This window comes from Arachis duranensis, chromosome 4 (assembly GCF_000817695.3).
Source record: "Arachis duranensis cultivar V14167 chromosome 4, aradu.V14167.gnm2.J7QH, whole genome shotgun sequence".
NCBI lineage: Eukaryota > Viridiplantae > Streptophyta > Magnoliopsida > Fabales > Fabaceae > Arachis > Arachis duranensis.
In genome coordinates this window covers 105028114-105037416 of record NC_029775.3, presented here as the reverse complement: position 1 = coordinate 105037416, position 9303 = coordinate 105028114, and the positions used below count along the sequence as shown (strand labels likewise).

The 9303-nt window shown below is 43.1% G+C and overlaps 1 non-coding gene across 1 annotated transcript; it reads left to right on the top strand.

Moving 5' to 3' along the window:
- Positions 1–1044: 1044 nt before the first annotated feature.
- Positions 1045–1118, top strand: TRNAV-AAC (transfer RNA valine (anticodon AAC)). Its single transcript has one exon. It is a non-coding gene; the product is annotated as a tRNA-Val (tRNA).
- Positions 1119–9303: the final 8185 nt, after the last annotated feature.

The following is a 9303-nucleotide window of genomic DNA, read 5'->3' as shown; positions in this document are numbered from 1 at the left end:
GCAGGGTTTATGAGGTTCTTCACGGGACGTACACAACTTTTCCATAGGTTGTATAAGCTTTTCCACGGGCAAGGTTCTTGTAATTACAGGCATAATTATCAGAACCAAATTGATAATCGAACCAATCAGACGACTAATTTATTGATTTATTAGTTCAACTAATGAGTTACAAGTTGAACCAATAAAATCGATCCTACGTAAATAAAAAATATAAAATAGTTTAAAACTTAAAATTAAAATTTAAAATATATAGATATATATATTTACTAATATTTTAAAAATAATTAAATTTCAACAAATTATAATCTTATTCATAATTATTAATATAAATGTTATTAAATATATATAAATAAAAATATCAAATATTTTTATTAATTACAATATAATTATTTCTTTCCCTCAAAGACCCTAATTCAAAAACCACGCTTTGGAATTTTGATACAGCAGCAGCATAATACATCTAAATACACAGAGGCAAATGGTAATTTCTGTTTTATTTTAAATACACAAAGGCAACATAAATTAAAATTATTAAAGAAATGTTTATTATGATGACAATATAAACATCTTCGTAATGAGCAAATTACAAAAGCATAATTTTCAAACAGTCAATCCCACTAGGGTAAATAAAATATGCTTAGAAATCATGGCTTAAAAAATTACAGATACACTAAAGGAGAAAGAGCAAGGTTTGTATTTTTCCAATGTTTTTTGTATTCAGTATTTTGTGAAAGAAAAAATAAAAACAATAAAATTTTGCTTTTTGATTTTATCTCCTGTCTTTACATTTTTTTTTTATAAAATCAGAAAATATTAAAAATAAAAATACAAACCAACACCCTAATTATGTGAGGCAGTGGCGTCGAGTGTTGGTGCAACTGCAAAGTTCGACTGCAGAATGAGATGTTTTAAGATGTTTGGGGTTTTCCGTTTTCACTTTTTTTCAGGGTTCCAAAGGCCAAAGCCACATTGATACATTCAATATTCATGGACGCACTGTAATACTTGTTTGTATTTTATAAGTATTACTAAAAAACATCAAATGGTGTCGTGGTGTAGTTGGTTATCACGTCAGTCTAACACACTGAAGGTCTCCGGTTCGAGTCCGGGCGACGCCAATGTCTTCCCTTTCTTGTTTTAGCAATCATTGCCTTTTAAGATATCTTAAGTCAGTGAAGCCCTGGATCACCCACCTCTTTTTACATTACCTTCTTTTCTTACGGTAATACTTCTTCAATTAGAAAGACAACATTCTATATACATAATATTTTATTATCTTGGAAGAATCCAAAACAGTGAAAGAAACCAATAATTGAATCATTCATTAAATCATGTGACTTCTCATAAATAAAATTCAGTAAATCAAATTTGTCTGCTGCAAATGCAATGGTCTTAATCATATGATACGAATCAGAGCCACGCTAAAATGTGTATCCCAGTTCATCTTCGCATGGAAGAATTCATATTATTGTCTGTGCATCTCCAATAATTAACAACTCACCCAATGATTGATTTTAATATCTATTTAACTAATTTAAATATTTACATTATTAGTATAATTTTTTTTTATAGAATTACATGTTTCTGCATACTCTTAAACAACGCTTCACGTTAATTACTAAATCTTATACTTTTAAATTAATAACATGAAACAATTTGATATTAATAGTATTTCAGAATAAATTCAAATGTTACCTAGAAATAGAATATTGTAATATTGAATATGTTCATACCCTGGCCCAATGATAAAGGCCCAGGTCTAATTAAAAGGCCTAATCTGAAGGATTAAGCCTAGCTAAGTACCGACCTCCACGTAAGAAGTCGGTATCAACCACGACTTGGTTTGAAGAAGTCGGATGTGACATTAACTGGCAGATAAACACTCATTCAAATGAGAAACCGCCCCTAAAATCTCTCTAACCGCTTCATAAAGCCATATCTTAACCTCCCCAAGATAATGGGGGCGGTTAACACCCTAAAGATACGGCACTACTCCAACGGTGGTTATTGGCTCACCACTATAAATACACTGACACCCCTCAGGTATCTCTAAGCCCAATACTCTCTAGACCTGCTCACACTCTTGCTAACTTAGGCATCGGAGTGTCTTTGCAGGTACCACCCCCCTCTCCTCGTACGAATAAGTCGGACGGAGCCTCCCGAGTTGCGCACTCACACGCAGCCTCGTCCTCCGCGTATTTGGGCCAGTCCACACCGTCCAGTCAGGCAATCTCCGGTTACCCACCGTAACATTGGCGCCGTTGCCGGGGACCCGAGAGATCATCCCTTGATGGCAGACAGATCCCACGAAGAAGGCCATGTCGAAACAGATTCCGAACAAGAGAATCTGGACGTGAGCAATAACGACCCGGATCAAGCCCTACAACAGGAAGACAACAATCAACACAGAGAGGGTACCTCCGGAGTGAAGAACCCGAAGGTAAATTCCTCAGATGGGCGCGAATCAGAGAAAGGCGGACCGTCCCACGTAGTGGAATTAATGGGATTAGTCCACAGCCGCCTGGAACAACTAGAGCAAGAGCGGGAGAAACAAAAGAAAACTGAAAAGTACCTCAAAGAGGAGATGGAGCGGCGAAAGGAGTTAGAAAGAAAACTCCTACAGCTAGAATCTTCCCTCAAGAATCACAACTCCCGCGACGAACAAGAAGAACAACTCTTGGGCGGAGACGATCCTTTCAGTGAGAACATAATGAGGGCAAAAGTTCCGAGAAACTTTAAAAGCCCTGATATGGACCTCTACGATGGAACCACGGACCCAAAGCATCATCTAAGCAACTTCAAAAGTCAGATGTATCTAGCTGATGCTTCCGACGCTACTCGATGCAAAGCTTTTCCGACCACTTTGTCGAAAGCAGCAATGAAGTGGTTCGATAGCCTTCCCTCGAGATCGATCACTAGCTTTGAAGACCTCTCAAGGAAGTTTTTGACGAGGTTCTCAATTCAGAAAGACAAGGTAAAACATGCACCGAGCCTCCTGGGAATAAAACAGGAGGTCGGAGAGTCTTTACGAGCCTATATGGAAAGGTTCAACAAAGCATGTTTGGAGATCCAAGACCTGCCCACAGAGGCAGTCATCATGGGGCTAGTCAATGGGCTCAGAGAAGGTCCCTTCTCACAGTCCATATCTAAAAGGCACCCCGTTTCTCTAAGTGATGTACAAGAAAGGGCTGAAAAATACATCAATATGGAAGAGAATGCAAAATTAAGAGACCTGAGTTGGCGACCTGGACCCCCTCCCTCATCTAAGGAGAGGGAAAGGGAAGCCAAGAAAAAGGAAGAACTCGGTCTCGAGAGGCCCAGGAAATATCACTCTTATACTCCTCTAAAAACCTCTATAGTAGATGTATACAGAGAGATTTGCCACACTGAAAGGCTGCCACCCCCTAGACCTATTAAAAATAAAAAAGGGGGAAGCCGCGGCGATTATTGCGAGTACCATAAGATATATGGTCACTCCACTAACGACTGCTACGACCTTAAGAATGTGATAGAAAAGCTGGCCAGAGAAGGTCGGCTTGATAGATATCTCATGGAAAGGTCGGACAGCCACGAAAAGAGAAAGCGAGATGATATGGATAGAAGAGATCCACCACCACAAACCCCAGAGAGACATATCCATATGATCTCAGGAGGATTTGCGGGAGGTGGAATCACCAAATCTTCTCGCAAAAGACATCTCAAAAGAGTCTACCAGGTCGGGGAGGAGTCACTCGACCTCTCCACTATCTCGTTCACAAAAGAAGATGGGCAAGGGATAATCCCCGGGCACGATGATCCCGTGGTGATAACTATGATCCTAGCCAACGCCCATCTCCACAGAACCCTAGTAGACCAAGGAAGCTCGGCGGACATCCTTTTCAAGCCCGCCTTCGACAAGCTAGGGTTAGATGAAAAAGAGTTGAGAGCCTACCCCAACACCCTATATGGATTAGGGAACACGCCAATAAAACCACTAGGATTTTTACCCCTCCACACCACTTTTGGAAAAGGGGAAAAATCAAAGACTCTGAGTATAGACTTCATAGTCATTGATGAAGGGTCAGCCTATAATGTCTTAATTGGCAGGACTACCCTTAATCGGCTCGGAGCAGTGGTATCCACTCCCCACCTCTGCATGAAATTTCCGACCTCAGCGGGAATAGCAACGGTGAAAGGAGACCAAAAATTGGCGAGGAAGTGCTACAATGAAAGCTTAAATCTGAGAGGAAAGGGCAAAGAAGTCCACGCTATAGAGCTCGGTGGCGCAAGGGCCAGAGAAGAGCTGCGACCTCAACCGGGAGGAAAAACCGAGGAGATTCAAATCGGTGGGGAGGAAGGAAAAAAACTTACATAGGAGCCAACCTAGGGGAAACCCTAAAACAAGGGTTGACTGAAGGTAAATGGAGAATGTGCGTCGACTATACCGACTTAAATAAGGCATGTCCTAAGGACCCTTATCCCTTGCCAAGTATTGATACCCTGGTGGACTCCAGCTCGGGGTATCAATACTTATCATTCATGGACGCCTACTCGGGATATAACCAAATCCCGATGTACGAGCCCGATCAGGAGAAAACATCATTCATCACACCTAGAGCCAACTATTGCTACGTGGTCATGCCATTCGGATTAAAGAATGCGGGAGCCACATATCAAAGGTTGATGAACAAAGTGTTTTCTCCCCACCTGGGGAGCCTAATGGAAGTATACGTCGACGACATGCTAGTAAAAACCAAGGATGAAGTCGACCTCTTAACCGACCTCTCACAAGTCTTTGACACCATAAGGTTGCATGGGATGAGACTAAACCCCGCAAAATGCGCCTTCGCGGTGGAAGCAGGAAAATTTCTAGGATTTATGCTAACACAAAGAGGGATTGAGGCCAATCCTGACAAATGCAGAGCCATCCTAGAAATGAAAAGTCCGACTTGTTTGAGAGAGATTCAGCAGCTCAATGGCCGACTTGCCGCCCTCTCCAGATTTTTGGCAGGATCAGCAATAAAATCCCTTCCACTATTTTCCTTATTAAAGAAGGGATGCCCATTTAAGTGGACTCCGGAATGCGAGGAGGCGTTCCAAGAGTTCAAAAACTTTTTAAGCCAACCTCCTATTCTGACCCGACCAACACCAGGAAAAGACCTCGTCCTATACATATCCGTAGCAAACAGGGCTGTCTCGGATGTTGCAGGGATAATGGTTCAATGGGCGATAGAGCTCTTCGAGTTCGATTTGAGATATGAAACTCGGACAGCAATTAAAGCCCAATGCCTCGCCGACTTCGTGGCAGAATATGCAGGAGATCAAGAGGAAAAATCGACTACATGGGAACTCTATGTAGATGGATCCTCCAACAAAACAGGGAGCGGCGCAGGTATAATATTGGTAGATGAAAGAGGAACCCAGATAGAGGTTTCCTTAAAATTTGAATTCCCGGCTTCAAATAATCAGGCAGAATATGAAGCCTTGATCGCCGGACTAAAATTGGCAGAAGAAGTCGGTGCAACAAAGGTGATGGTATACAGCGACTCACAGGTGGTGACCTCCCAAATAAGCGGAGAATATCAGGCAAAGGACCCTAATATGAAGAGGTACTTGGAAAAAACCTTGGAGCACCTTGGGCGCTTTGCAGAAACCGAGGTTAAACACATAGCTCGGGATCTAAATAGCAGAGCGGATGCCCTATCCAAGTTAGCAAGCACCAAACCAGGAGGGAACAATAGAAGCCTGATTCAAGAAACTCTCCAAGAACCCTCGGTAGCAAAAACAGAAGATAAATAAGAGGTACTTGAGGTAGTCGGTTTAAACCTCGGATGGATGAATCCCCTAGTCGAATACCTGAAATTCGACATCCTCCCTAAGGAGGAGAAAGAAGCTAAAAAGATCTGAAGGGAAGCACAACATTACACTTTGGTGAGAAATGTCCTCTACAGAAGGGGGATATCGACACCATTGTTAAAGTGTGTACCGACCTCTAGAACCGCCAAGGTGTTGGAGGAAGTGCATAGTGGGATCTGCGGAAACCATCTCGGAGCAAAGTCGCTCGCCAGAAAAGTAATCCGAGCAGGATTCTATTGGCCGACCTTGCAGAGAGATGCCACAGAATTCGTGAAAAGATGCCACAGAATTTGTGAAAAAGTGTCAACCATGTCAGATGCATGCAAATTTCCACGTAGCTCCACCAGAAGAGCTCATCAGTATCACTTCTCCATGGCCTTTCGCAAAATGGGGAATGGATTTGTTAGGTCCTTTTCCCCAAGCGCCAGGACAAGTCAAATACTTGATCGTGGGAATAGATTACTTCACAAAGTGGATAGAAGCAGAACCATTAGCCACTATCACCACTCAAAGAAGTCGCAGGTTCCTCTACAAAAACATCATCACAAGGTATGGAATACCTTATTCCATTACTACGGACAATGGAACCCAATTTACCGATGCCACCTTCAGAAGCCTGGTAGCCAGTATGAAAATCAAGCATCAACTAGTAGCCAGTCTAAAGATCAAGCACCAATTCACCTCGGTGGAACACCCACAAGCCAATGGGCAAGCCGAGGCAGCTAACAAAGTCATACTGGCAGGACTAAAGAAGAGACTACAAGAAGCAAAGGGAGCTTGGGCTGAAGAGCTCCCTCAGGTGCTATGGGCTTATAGGACAACCCCCCAATCCGCCACAGGAGAAACACCCTTCCGACTAGTCTATGGCGTAGAAGCCATGATTCCAATAGAAATCAATGAGCAAAGTCCAAGGGTAATTCTCCATGACGAGGTCGGAAATATACAGGGGCACAAAGAGGAGCTCGACTTGCTCCCCGAAGTCCGAGAAGATGCCCAGATAAGAGAAGCGGCATTGAAACAAAGGATGACTACCAGGTACAACAAGAAAGTCATTCGAAGAGCATTTGCCCCAGATGACTTGGTCCTAATCAGAAATGACATTGGAGTCAACAAATCAGGAGAAGGAAAGCTCGCCGCAAATTGGAAGGGACCATACAAAATCAAAGAAGTATTAGGGAAAGGTTATTATAAAGTAACCGACCTGAGCGACACTGAGCTACCAAGGTCGTGGCATGCTTGTAATATGAAAAGGTACTACAGTTAAAAGCGAACTCTACTCCCTGATGTACTCTTTTCCCAACTTCATGATTTTTTCCCAAAAAGGGTTTTTTCTGGAGAAGGGTTTTTAACGAGGCATCATAGTAGAGGCTAAGGGAAATGAGTTGTCAAGACCCTTAGTAGCAAAAAGGTACCTCCACAATTAATAAAGATCTTTTTATTTTACAATATCTCTTATAATATCCTTCTTTATTTTTCTAAGTCTTTCTACGAAACGCGCCGACTTAAGCTCGACAAAACGTGAAAATCCCATGAACCGACCTAGATGGTCGTCAGGATAAAACGACGAGGTACAAGTCGGCGTAAAGAGGTTATATGAGTTGATCGTAAAAACTCGGGAACAATCCGACTCTTAAGTCGAAACAAGAATCCGAGTAAAACGAACTCGGAAGTCCCCCGAGTAGAAGAAAAACGCATCGCAAAAATAACCTAAGTCATAAAAGCTCACTAAAGCAAAATTGAGCATAGAGGATAACAAAAAGAGATGGGAAAACCTGAGAAAAAGTTTAAAGGCTGCACAAAAGCCCTTGAACGAAAAAAGGCTCGAGAAAACAATGCAAGCCAACAGAAAGGTTTTTCCGAAAAAATCAAAAATATCGAAAACAGAAAAGCATGCACGCACAAGGTAACTTAGAACCCTTATCCAAAAAAGGGCATTTATTTTTCTATACCCTTGTTTAAAAAGGGCACTGGCCAGGAATATTTTGTTTACGGCTTTAAAAGGCCAAAAGAAATCGTTCTCACAACCACCAACACAAATAAGTTTAAAAAGGGGGGACCCACAGGCCGGGCCCCCATATAGCCATAAAAAATATAAAGTCATCTTTTCAGAGGAGTAGAGGAATCACCACCAAACTCAGGAGGAGCGCCACCAGGGCCAGGAAGAGGAGCTGAAGAGGAAGTCGAAGCAACGGTTGAAGAACTCGGAGCATCTTTGGAACGAGGAGGAGACTCAATAATCCTCTGCCCCCGAGTCTTCAGGTCTGACTCAGAAACAACCTCGGGGACAGGAGGATCAACGATGGCGCCATCAATAACTACCTTGTCAGGATGTAGAGGAGAAAGATCCAAGTCGGGAGCAATAACTCTGACTTGCTCCAGGAAAATTCTCCAAGACTCCTCGGCCCCATCGGCAATAGAGTCCTCCAACTCGGCATAAGCGTTCCGAGAGTTCATCAAATCCTTCCTCACAGCCACCATATCTCTAAATAAACTTTGGTAACTTTCCTGGGCTGCCTTCCTCAAATTCGCCTCCATAGTACATTGGGCTTGCAGCTGGCTCTCCTTCTCCCGGAGGTTATCTCTCTCCTCCCTCAATTTATCTCTCTCCTCCTTCAACTCCCTCTCATGTTTTTGAAAAACAAGAAGCCTCCCTTCCAACTCCTCAATCTTCGAGGTTGCCCCCAAAGAGTTGAGGGGAGTCTTCTCGAAGATGTCCAAAAGTTTGCCACACACACCCGCCGCCCTAAAACTCTCCTCGGCCAGAGTGGTGAGGTGGTTCCGAATAGAAACATCATCCATATTTATAAAAGGATAGATGTTCTTTCGGACGAATGCAAGAGCATCCGCCTTAACCCCACCATCCCAAGAAGAGCCAGACTCTGAAGTCTTACGCTTCTTCTTCTCTGGCTCGGAAAGAAGTTGGGCGGAAGGGAGTGGCCGAGACAAAATCGAAGAGGAGATTATAATAGGTTGAGAGGGAGTACCCACAGTCTTAGGAGGAGGAGGAGGAGGAGGAGGAGAGGTGATTGCCCTGGCACCACCGGACCTAGCCCGGGACTTCGCTTTAGCCTCCTGGACCCTCTGGTAGGACTCCTGAGCATTCTTCTTTTCCATATCTACAAAAGAAACAACTAACAAAAGTTACAAGTCGGTAAAACACAAGTCGGCAGAAACAACTCGAAAATAAGGAATGCATGCACTACCTAGGTGAGATTGAACAAAAGTCGGCGTTCCCTGGAGGATTTTCCTAGTATCCAAGTATGGGGCCCTCCCCCACGCTTCTCGGAAAAACCCCACAATGGCTGCCTCCACCTCATCTAGGTCATCTGGACCATACTTTTCACAAGGGGAGGACGGCAACCAATAAAGGGGAAAGCGAGGGGAGGAATGCTCATCCAGGAAAAAGGGGTGGTGACCTTCTACGGCTTGAACTTTGAAAAAGTAGTTTTTGAAGTCATGAAAAGATTC